Genomic DNA, 13,143 nt, shown 5'->3' on the forward strand with positions numbered 1-13,143 from the left:
TTGTTAGAAAAGTATATATTATAGAGCAATGGAACACATAAAATATTGCAGAAATATAAACACAGAAAACGCACAAAAAAATAAAGACACAGATATACGTGGTTCACCCAGTTTGGGCTACGTCCACCCCGAACAGCCAGTCCTTCCTTTCTATTATCCAGCAAAATGAATAGACACACCCTTTGCCACAAATCCGTTGTAATATCCTCTGTTTTCTCTCACAGTCTCACCTCTCTATTTCTCGCTCACAGAATACACATATGTATCTCAGCCTCAAATACAATACCCTCATACAAAGAGAGGGTTTGCCTTCTAGGGCAAAAAACCCTAAACTAAACATAAGTTCTACCGTCAGATCATCTGCCTAATGAACGGCCTAGATTGACTAGAAATTACTATACTTTTACAAGGCAATTTTACATTTGTTTTTAGCTTCGGGGGCGCTGCCCCCGAGCCCCCGCCGGGGGACCGCTGGCCCCGGGACCCCCCAGCCGGGGGGGATCGGCCCCCCCAGACCCCCGTGTGGGGTACAAGTCCCCCCCGCGTGGACGGGTGTACAAACTTCCTGGGGTATACATCCGGCTAAAACAAAGACCTCTGAACAATCATGCTCCACACACAACATAACAGAAAATACCTTCATTAATGGAAATCTGTAACTTTTGAACTAAAATTTTGAAGTATTTAAAAATGCAAAACCCCTACATCATGAAATCCCAATTAGTGACAAGAGGTTGATGTGGACTAACAAAAAATCCCTTCATTAATGGAAATCTATAACTATTGAACTAAAATTTTGACTCTAAAGATCATTGGATAAATTACAAGCAAATTAGTTGAGTAAACCTTTAGTTGAGGAAGTAACTAACATCCCATGACTATGAAAAATCAGGAAGTAGGCCTATGTCAGCGTTGACACTTGCTCAAATCACCCTACTTCTATGACGACACTTGCTTGACAATGTTCCTTCTTCATCGAGGGATCCATTTCATGTAGCAGGACTGAAAATGTTTAAAAAAAGATTGAAATAACAAATAATTGATTTGTGTTTGAATTGTTGAAAAATTATCTTTGAGATTATTGCAAAAATGAAAGAAACAATAAAGCATTCAGAATACATGCATGATCTATTTCATTATTTTACTTATTTTGTTGGTGTTTCTTGCAATAATCATAAAAACCAGCAGAGTCCTGCATGATTAAAGCCTAATTTTTTTTCTTATTGTAGATGCTTGTTCTTTGAACCTTCTAATTTATTCTCAACACTAGAGGCAATGTATACTCTCACCTATTCATCCAAACAACGAACCCAAGATTCATATTTGTTGAGACTTTTAATATATATAATTTTTTAAGATGTGATGTTTCATCTGTCAATGCCAACCAAAACACACAGACCATCCATCTAAGAAGCCTTTCTATCCATCATGCTCCTAGATGGCTCACCACACCGCCCTGAGCTCTTGGTTCTGCCAAGCAAGCCTGACAAAGAACCAGACCAAAAAAACACAAGTAAGACCAACGTCGAAGAGCCTCACCCAAACACTTGGACTCTTAACTTTTACGAAGCTAAATCCCAAGCTGGGGCAAGGGCAGGAGCCGTATGACAATCTCCCAAGGGGCCACCTATACTTTTATTGAGGGAAACTTAGAGTAATAGTCTGGTTAAGCCCTAGTCAACTACAGCGTGGGGAAACATAGATTCTTTGGGGACACTTGAAAGTACCTCACAATGGGAGATGATGGACTTCCACATGACAAGGAAAATGTTATTAGCGGCCTAGGCCATTTCAAACCATAAACACTTCTTAATGTCACCCCTTTTTCCATCTTTCCTTTTCACTCTCAAACAAAAGTATCAACAAATGAGAACCATCATCCTTGATATTTAGTATAATGCTTGTTCGAGTGTTACCAGTTTGTATGAGGTGATTCCTTATTTCAGTGTCAGTGTAAAATTCATTAGTGTTTATCCCTGGATTTTTGAGAGTTCTAGAAGAATTTGTCACACCAGAGCTATCTTTATTTGATATTTTCCTAAGCCAACAATGTTCCATCTAAAATATTTTTGAGTATGAAAATAAATCCCTGAGAACAAGATTAATGTGTTGGGTGAGAAGAGTAGAAGCATGATTATAGGTAGAATTTATGGTGGGAAAAAAACAATCTCCTTCTATGACTTTAAATTTGAAAATCCAAGAAATTTTTATCTAGGTTTCTAGGAAAAAATGGAATTCATGTTGCAATCGTTACCCCATCTTGACAACATGATTGATGTTGTATGACCTCCATTCCATGAACTAATTTTATCATTTGTTTGTATCGATGCCATGGGTAAAATGGTTTGATCTTGACCTCAATGAAGAATCATGTCTAGCATTCCAATCATTGATGTTTCACTGAACAATCTCATCACTGACATGAATTTCTATAACATTGTCACGTAGAGTTGTTTAGAAGTTGGGTTTAAGAACACTCATGTTGGTCAGCACTCAACACTTCCAAGCATGAACCAACTCTTTACTCAAACCAATGCTTATACATTGTCCATTACAATCCTATATTCCTTGAACCAATGTTGGCACACTTTCTTCTAGTGGCTAGGTAGTTCAATGTTTAGTCAAATGATGCATGGTATCATGAGCATAGCACTTGGAGTCCCCTAAAACAAAAAATAATGGATCAAGGTAGATAGTCAAAATAAAGAGGATTTACACATGGTAATAGTATTCCCTTGCATGCCCTCAATGATTTTCTATCCTCTAATCCTTTTGTTGTTTGGATATCAAGGCGAACAAGGACCTTTTCAAGAAAAAAAATTAATTGTGCCTTTTATCCATGTTTCTCAAGGTTTACATCATATTTCATCATGTTTTGTGAACCCCCATCATACAGATTTATATCCCTAAGTTGGGGATGCAGTTTTACAACCTCATACTTTTCATAGCACAATCCAAGACATGTTAAATTGTCGTCTAAGAAAAGAATAATTGGGGATGTATATGTATCCTTTCCCTTTTTTTGGTACTCCTTGTCTAAATCACCATTTGCTTCAATAATGGAATCCATTGTGGAACATTGAAACCCACCTTCTTCAATAAGATGGAAAGTAACATTATTTTTAGGATTCTAATCATGACAACATGGGAACAATATATTTGTTTTCATTTCACCAAGTGAATCTACCAAAGAACAAGCTAAAATAACAAAAAGCATTTACATGCACTCCCTAAATAGGTATCCTTTTGAATTAAAGATCGGTTTTGGAAAACAAAACTATAAATATTGTAGAAGTGCTTAGAGAGAAAATTGATTGTTACTAACACCACACCAAGAATAGTGGCACAAAAATTCCTACAACTTCCCAAAATTCATAGAAGTAACTAAATTCAAAATTAGTGGGTAACATTAGGCTCTCGCTTGGAGACATGTGTTCTTCTTAGGAGTGGATGAGAATCCCAAAATATTGTCATGACCTATGTATCTACTAATCAAAAAATTATCTGTTCTTTATCAAAACTAATGAAATCGTCTTATGTGCTTGACCACCATATAAAATAAGGCCACATCGAGTTATGAGTGAGTAATTTGAAGACTACGTCACTTCTAGTCTATGCAAAGACTCTGGATGCTTGAAATCCAATGATATTATCTAGAATATGAAAAAATGGATGAGGTTTTCTACAAGATTTTTCAACACATTTTTAGTATGGATGTTGTAGTTATTGGTATCCCATGGCATATCTTCCAACCCGAAAAAGTATCATATGTCATTAGATTGCTCACATATTTTCTAATAGAGGTTAGGTTTGTCAGTGCATTGCTCAAACATTTGCTAATATAGGTAGGTTTGATAGCTAAAATGGAGGAGTAAGCATATATCCTATGAAAAACACAATTTGTAATTATGTTTTGAAAGAGGTATTTATTCCTCTACCTACCAAAACGACATCATTTCCCAAGGCATGCTACTACTCCAAAATACCTATCAGGTCTACATTAAAATGTACATGATAAACATATGCCAATACAATATGTTTCCTTGAAAATAGGACATTTTCTGAAGGTTCATCCAGTGGGCATATAGTTTTTATCAATAGACTTACTTAAATTTATTGTCATCAATCCCATCACATGATACATAACCTCCCAAAGAAACATTTCATTTTGTTGATGCATCTTATCTCCATTAGCACATAGGTTATATAGTATGAGCACAAATATCAATTCTGGAGTCTAGACCCTAAGTACAAACATTTACTTGATCAAGTGCCTGATCTGAGAGTCAATTGATCAGCTCAAGGCATTTAGAATTTGTATCTTCCAAAATAATATCCATATGGTAAAAGAGAAAGTGATCTATTTGAGTTTCATATGGTCGTATTATAGTGTGATAGAGACTCTATCCTTTCATTTTAAAATCCATGACATATAAAAAACCATTGAAACATGTCATGTACACCCTTTGACTGTAGTGTTCCAATTTCATTAGCATTCATATGAGAGGAAATCAAATTTTCCTTGCCTAAATTCCATCTTCGTTTAGAACAATTTGCTCCAAAATAGAAAGATCAATCCCCTGAAATAACGAAAACTCTATAAAGTATGTAATGTAATGTATCCATTTAAAAATTTCAAAGCTGCAATGCCCTTCACTTTTGTGTTTCAACATTATCCAGAACATTTTCAAGTATTGAAATAGAATAAATATCACTCTCTTCTCTTCATCACTGGTACATATTTGTTAATGATTTTAGGTCCTTTCAATCACCTATTCTTTTCCTTTGACTTTACCTAAAGGGAATGAACCTAAACTTAAAATTTTAATCAACTTTTTCATTGTAAACTCAAGTACCAAATTAATATTTTATATTTCTTGTATTTAATAGCACTTTCACTTGAGTAACTACCTTCAAATTGAAAATTTGTTATTTTGTATGCATGTCATGACCTTTTCAACTAATAGGACTTCTACAAGGAAAGGAAAATGTGACTAGTGGTTGAGGCCATTTCAAACCATAAACACTACTTATTGTTTCCTCTTTGTCCATCTTTCATTTTTACTCTCAAACACAATTATCAAAAAATAAGCAACATCATGCTTTATTTTAGTACAATGCTTTCTTAAGTATTACCAATTTGTATGAGGTGAGTCTATCTCTCAGTGTCAGTGTAAACTTCAACAATGTCGATCTATGGGTTTTTGAGAGTTCTAGAAGAATTTGTCACACCAGACCTATGTTTATTTTATATTTTCCTAAGCCAACAATGTTCTATCTAAAATATTTACATGTATGAAAAAAATTGTTGAGAGCAAGATCAAGGTGTTGGGTAACAAAAGCAGGAGCCTGATTATAGGTATAATTTTTAGTGGGAAAAGAAATCAAATTTTTTATGAAAATTTGAAAATCCAATAAATTTTTGTGTATTTTTCTAGGAAAACTTGGAATTATGGGTTTTATTCTTCATGATAACACATTCATTCATGTTGCAATCGTTACCCCATCTTAACAACATGATTGATTTTGTATAACCTACATTCCATACAATAATTTTGTCATTTGGTTGTACTAATTCCATGGGTAAAAACTTGTTTGATCTTAATCTCAATGAAGGATCATGCCTAAAATTCCATTCTTTGATATTTGATTGAAGAATATCATCATTTCCATGCATTTCTGGAACATTTTCATGTAGGGTTGTTTGGAAGTTGGGTATAAGATCACACATGAATGTCACTAGTATGTACTTCCAAGCATGAACTAACTCTTTACTCAAACCAATGCCTATAAAATTTCCATTAGAGTCCTATATTCTTTGAACCAGTGATGGCACACTTTCTTCTAGTTGTTAGGCAATTCCCTATTTAGTCAAAGGATGCATGGTATCATGAATAGAGCAATTGGAAGATCTTCAAACAACATTTAATGGATCAGGTTATTCTGTCAAAGTCAAAAGTCAGATTTAAACATGGTAATTGTCTTCCATTACATGTCCTCACTAATTTTCTATCCTTTAATCCCTTTGTTGTTTGAATCTCAGGGTGAAAAGGGGCCTTTAGCAATAGTTTTGATTATGCCTTTACTCCATGTTTCTCAAGGTTTAAATCATAGTTCATGAGTTTTTTTTTTTACCCTTCTCATACAAATTTCTATCTCTAGGTTGGGGGTGCTTTTTGACAACCTAAGACTTTTCATAGCCCAACCCAACACGTGTAAATTTGTCATCTAAGGAAGGATTTATTCGGGGTGTAGATGTCTCCTTGAAAATTTCTAATTGATACCCTTTTCTTCTTCATTTTTATATGTGATGACATGTGCTTCAATTGAGCCTATATGGTACCTGAGCAAGGATGGAGAACCATCCATGTCATTTTGGTAATGAGCCTGAGTGAAAAACTTAGGCATGGGAGCACTATGATAATCCTTATTTTTCTCATTAGTGATGAATAAATCATTTAAAGGAATCTGACATAGGTGTTAATATACCAACATTATTTCTTGGATCATTCTATGACTAAAATACCTCATAGGGACCTTTTTCCCCAAATTGCTGCATATTTATCATGTTCTAATAATGCATAATCACTATCATTGTTTCATCTAGATGAAGAGAAGTGGTCTTAGATACACCATATCTATGATTGTTTCATCTCTAAAATTTCATGTTGGAAGGTGAAGGTTACTTTAGGTAATCAAATACCATCCATAGTTACAATAGTGTTATCTTGTTTAATTGCTAGCCATGAATATCTATCAACTTTATCATAGTGACACAAACCTTCATCTACAATATGAACCTTCATCTTCAATATGAAAATATACAACAAAATAGAAAAGGATTTATTATTGTATTTCATATGGGTCACAAAACTAGTATGCGACATGTGTAGCCCTATACTCGAATTTTCCACAGTAATCATAGGTATCATAAATACAAGGGTCCTCAAAATACATCATACATGATGTATGATTGTTTTTTCCATATCAATGGATTATCATCCAATAATTCATGGAGAGGACAACATGCTTCCTTTGTCTCGAGAGACTTTTTAGATTCCATCTCATCAATGATCATTCTAGCATCCCATTCAATTTAAGAGATACAATTGCATTTAGTTCTTGAATTAACATCCATGTTTTTATCACAATTTCCACTGGTGATTAGGCTAATTGATTTATTTTCAAATACATCAAAATAGAACCCTAATATGTACTCCCTTCAACATCTAATAAATCTTCCAACTTCCAAGAAATTACACAATTGGTAGAAGGTTGTTCCTTTCCCTTTTGTGTTAATTTGGCAGCTCGGGGATAAATTCCCTCCATTGGAAAGTATTCCTCATCTAAATAAGCCAAAAATTACATTAGAAGAGTTTAATTTGGTTAAGGAAAAAAATATTTTTAAAGTGAAATCCAACAATGGCACGAAAGTCCAAGTCGGCCTAGAAGACAAATTAGCCCTCCTCCAATGCATATAAATACAAGTCAAGGCCCATAATTTTGGATCATCACATCAAGCATCTCTCTCTTCTCTCCATTGATTCATACATCAAAAATATTGCATATTCTCTTCACACATTCTTTCTTTCCATTGAACAAATTTTGACATTTGTTTGGGCTAATCTCACCTGCGTTCGTTAAGATTATTTTGACTTGGTTTGACCAGATTTGGACCTGTTTGAGGAGGCATTATTTATTAGCACAATAACCGAGGATTTTTGGATACGTTAACTTGTATTTACTGTGGTACTTTTACCTACGTTGACTACAGACCAGCTAGATCTTTGACCACATATTTTTCTCTCTTTTGATCAAGTTCCATTGACTATTTTGGAGAGGTTTGATAGATATTTGGAGGTTGCATTTAATTCTTATTTGACTGAGTTTATTGGAGGACTTTGACCATTTATTGGTGGACTAGTTAGGGCACATTTGACTATTTTGACTTTGACCATATTTTACTTAGGGCAGATTTGTTTATTGGCTCATCATTTGATATTGTTTGATTGACTTGGTTGGATAGTCAAAGGATCAACTTTGACTCTTAGTTGATGAATTTCATAACATTGTTCTCTCTAATGAAAATTTTATGACAATATAATAAGAAGAATATTTTGAAAGGGTTTTCCTCCTTGTGGGGTTTTTCCCTGTCGTTTGACTAATTCTTGTGTCTTGTCATTTCTCTTTATTGTCTTATATTGTACATTGTATTTACTGTTCTATCTACAATTGCTATTTATTCTAGAAGATTGAATTGACTGTTAATTAAAGTTAATAATTTGGATAAAGTGATCATAATAACATAGAATAGTGGAAAATTAACATTTTGTTGGTACTCCTTGTCTAGATCACCATTTCCTTCAATTATGGAATCCAATGTGCAAAACGAAAGCCCACCTTCCTTAACAAGATGACAAGTAGCATTATCTTTAGGATGCTCATCATGACAATAGGGGAACAATTTATTTTTTTTCATTTCACCAAGTGAATATGCCAAAATAACAAGCTAAAATAGCTACATGCAATCCCTAAACAGGTATCTTTTGAATCAAGGATCCCTTTTGGAAAACAAATCTATAAATATTGGAGAAGTTCCTACATATAAACTTGATTGTTATGAACACCCCACCAATATAAATGACACAAAAACCAACAACTTCCCAAAATTCAGAGAAGTAACTAAATTCCAAATTAGTGGGTAACATTAGACTTTTACTTGGAGACATGTGCTCTTCTTAGGAGTGGACAAGAATCCCAAAATCTTGCCATGACCTATGTATCTGCTTATCACAAAATTATCACATCTTCCTATATGCTTGACCACCATATAAAATAAGGCTACATCGAGTTCTAAGTTATGGTAATTTGAAGATTATGTCACTACTAGTCTAAGCAAAACATTGAGTGCTTGAAATCTAATGATATTATCTAGCATATGAAAAATCGACAAGGCTTGCTACAAGATTTTCCAATGCATTTTTTAGTATGTGTGTTGTATTTATTCATATACCATGACATATCTCCCAACCCTAAAAAGTGTGATATATCACTACATTGCTCACACATTAGATAATATATGTTATGTTTGCCAGTACATTTCTCAAACATTTGCTAATATAGGTTAGCTTTGATAGCCAAAATGGAGTAGGCATATATCCTAAGAAAAACACAATTTTTAATTATTCTTTGAAAGAGGTATTTATTTCTCTACCTACCAAAACAACATCATGCCCCAAGGCGTAATTCTACTCCAAAATACCTAGCATGTCTACATTAAAGCATACAATGGATAGTCATAGGCCAATACAATCTATTTCCTTGAAAACAAGACATTTTATGAAGGTTAATCCACTGGGCATATTTTTGTTATAAATAGACTCACCTAAATTGATTTTCATCAATCCCATCATATGATACATAGCCTCCCAAAAAAACATTTCCTTTTGCCGGTGCACCATATCTTCATGAACACATAGGTTAGATATAATGGTATGAGCGCAAATATAAATTATGGAGTCTAAAACCTAAGTGAAAATGTTTACTTTATTAAGTGCTTAACTTTAGTGTCAATTGATCAGATCAAGGCATTTAGAATTTATATATTCCAAAATAATATTCATAGGGTAAAAGCGAAAGTGATCTAGTTGAGTTTCATATGGTCGTATTTTAGTGTGAACACGACTCTATCCTTGATTTTTAAAATCCATGGAATACAAAAAACCATTGAAACATATCATGTACACCCTTTTACTGTAGTGTTCCAATTTCATTGGAAGTCCTAAGAGATGAAAGAAAATTTTCCTTGCCTAAGTTCCATCTTCATTCAGAAAATTTAGCTCCAAACTAGAAAGTTCAATGTCTTGAAATAGTGGAAACTTTGTAAAATATGTAATGTAATGTAACCATTTCAAAATTTCAAAGTTGCAATGTTCTTCAATTATGTGTTTCAACATTATCCATAATATTTTTGAGTATTGAACTAGAATAAATATTGCTCTCTTCTCAGCATCTTTGGTACATATTTGTACATGATTTTAGGTCCTTTTAGTCACCTATTCTTTTCCTTTGACTTTACTTGAAGGGAATGAACTTGAATTTAAAAATTTAATCAAAATTTTCACTATAAAAGTCAAGTTATCAAACTTGGTATGTAAACATACCAAATTAGTATTTTAGATGTCTTGTATTTAATAACATTGTCACTCGAGTAACTACCTTAAAATTTAAAATGGGTTATTTTGTAAGAGTGTCATGACTATTTCCATTGGTAAAAAATTGTAGATGCTTCCATTTTGTTTAATGTGGTGGTGATAAAGTCCCATGTGGAACATAACTCATAACCTATTCACGTTTGAATATTTCTACTAAAACACACCAAGGAGCTTAGCATGTAATTGATTAGGGAAAATTATACCTATTAGTTATACTCTATGGAAACCATTGTATTTAGCTAGATATGAGCTTACCATCTAATGAATATAGGCTATGTGTTCAAGATATCTATAACTTGTCAAGAGCTCGTTACGATGCTTACTTGTTATGGAAATATCTATCCATTTTGTTTGCAATATGTACCTGAGTAATTAGTCATGTTCAACAAAGATAGATACATGATTGGTTATGGAATACGATATTGATATAAGTGAATATAACTGATATGTAAGCTTAAGTTGATCTAAGTGATTTGGGAAACATGTCTACTATGTTCATTGTTACATAGGTAAAGCTCAATATTATGTAGAAGTGTGATGAATAAATGTAACTAATTATGGAAACAATGTATAACTAGTGTTACAATAGAACTAGTAAGATTAATCATACATGGAACATAGAACCAATACCATTTTTAATTATATTAAGAGAATAACTTATGTTACACAAAGGTATAAGCTTAGTTATGATATATGTCCCATGTATTGAATATGGGGATACTAGTGATTAATGTACACAATAGATATGAGTTAGTAAGTTATAAGCTTAGGATCCCATAAGAACAATAGGACATTCATGTACAAGCTCATAAGAAATATATTACCTCATATTATATTCAATTTTCCATAGTTAGGGTGATGGGAAATTGTAAAAAAAAAGTCTTATCTTCATGCTCCATTGGTGCTTAAATGGATGAAACAAAAAATAATTTCATCATATCATACATCTTTCCATGGGTCACTACAAACAAAAATGGGGAATCCATGTGCTCCTACAATAAAAATTTGGGAATCTAATATAGGGGATGAGGGAGATGATATAAACTGAGCTTGAAAATTATTTCCTTATGGAGTTCAAAACCAAATTTATTTGATTTCATCTTTATTTGTCTTCCCATGAATCCCTACAAACTGGGAATCCAAGATAGGGGTCAAAGAAGAGGATTCAAATTGAACATCTGCATTGTTTCCAACTAGGGTTCATAACTAGAACACTTTATTTAATCATTATTTTCTACCTCCTTTAGAGGAGGAATTCTATATTTTTTTCCTCACATTCTTGTCATGGCTTAGGAACCCTTTTCTCCATACACATTAAATACACATTGCAACCTACCATTTGAACTTGCTCTGGTAACCAAACTTTCTATATCAATATACTATGAAATTGAAGTTAATATTCAATGAATAATTCATAATAATAATAATGGCTCACCTCAAAATTTACATGCCCAAAATTTCTCTCTCTATATGCACTAAAGTCGAGCTACCTATCCCAACAAAAATTTCCAATTTTTGGACCAGACGTAAAATTATATGCACGCAATCCACCCATACAAATGTTTGGCATGGAAGTCAGATCAAGAAAATTACCTAGTTCATTAGCATGAGATATTGCCATATTTTCCTTGTTACCACCATCCTCCACTGTAGTGTAAATAGGAGCACATAGGTCCAATGTGTAGTTAAATACTTGGTTTGATCTCTCATATGCATGGACCTACAAAGAAAAAACATTATTTTATAGTTAAACCAAATTATTTGAGTCAATTCTTCCTCTTAACACAATTTACTTATACACCTCTAGATATTGTTTCACATATTTCTGCTACAACCATAATAAAAGTAGAAGAAATAAAGGAAAAATCATGAAAAACAATTAAACATATATATTGAATGATTCTTTAGTTAGTTACTCACATGACCATTAAATACAACATCAACACCATATATGTACAACAACTCCTCTATTTCTTGTTTCATGCATTCAACCTCACAATAATGGGCTTTATAAGTGTTATTCCAAGGAGTGTGCCAAGCACAAGCAAGCCAAGGAGTCATGCTCTTGCCAACATCTAGTAAATCATGCTCCAACCATTCATATTGTTCCCCTATGAACAAATAGTTTATCATAAATATCATACAACACATAGAATTGAGCCTATATTTTATGTCCAAATGCATGTTGTTTTCACTACAACAATGTAAATATGTTTGTGACCTACACTACACCTAATGTTAGGATGGCTTTCTCATGTTGTTACCATCTGAAAACACTTGTGAATATTACTATTACACTCACCAAATATATATTGAAAGCTAGAAGAAACCCCGTTAGACTTGTTTTATTGTAATCTATGTATCCTCTGAGCATGATGAAATAGATTCCTCCAACATTGAAGATGTAATAGAATGTGCTACCAGATACACTCTCTTGACTTGGAAATAAAAATCTTGAATTGTAAGCTTCAAATGTCTTATTTCCAACTTGCTCTTCTATTTGTAACATAGCTCCACTTACTTAGAAGTATTAGATATTTTTCCAAAGACAATTTGTAAGCCTGAAAAGTATGGTAAAACATGATCACAGGTTGGTCCAAGTAGGTTATTTTGGTTGGCCATCCATGCCCTTGTAACTTTGCTACAAGCACTACCTTAGGAATGGGAATATTCTGCATTATCCTTTTCTTTATGTTGACCCCTTATTTTCTACTTCAAACAAATAATTGTGCTAGCTTAGATGTGGTGTGTTAGAGTCTGTGGAGCTAAAGAAGGAAAAATAGAAACATAACATATGGTTCAATAACATAATATTTATTTCTTATCATTTTAGGATACAAAACAACTAGTTTTTGGTATTCATTAGGAACATCTTCCTGTCTTTTTGGATTATATGGATTGGTTACAGGAACACCATAAACTAAAACTA

The 13,143-nt window shown here is 33.3% G+C and overlaps 1 pseudogene; it reads right to left on the reverse strand.

Annotated features, from left to right (window-relative positions):
- Nucleotides 1-11,700: 11,700 nt before the first annotated feature.
- Nucleotides 11,701-12,723, reverse strand: LOC149206215 (purple acid phosphatase 15 pseudogene; annotated as a pseudogene).
- Nucleotides 12,724-13,143: the final 420 nt, after the last annotated feature.

Source organism: Pinus tabuliformis, chromosome 1_2 (assembly GCF_031772625.1).
Source record: "Pinus tabuliformis cultivar Carrire ecotype Pingquan chromosome 1_2, CPIR1, whole genome shotgun sequence".
Lineage (NCBI taxonomy): Eukaryota > Viridiplantae > Streptophyta > Pinopsida > Pinales > Pinaceae > Pinus > Pinus tabuliformis.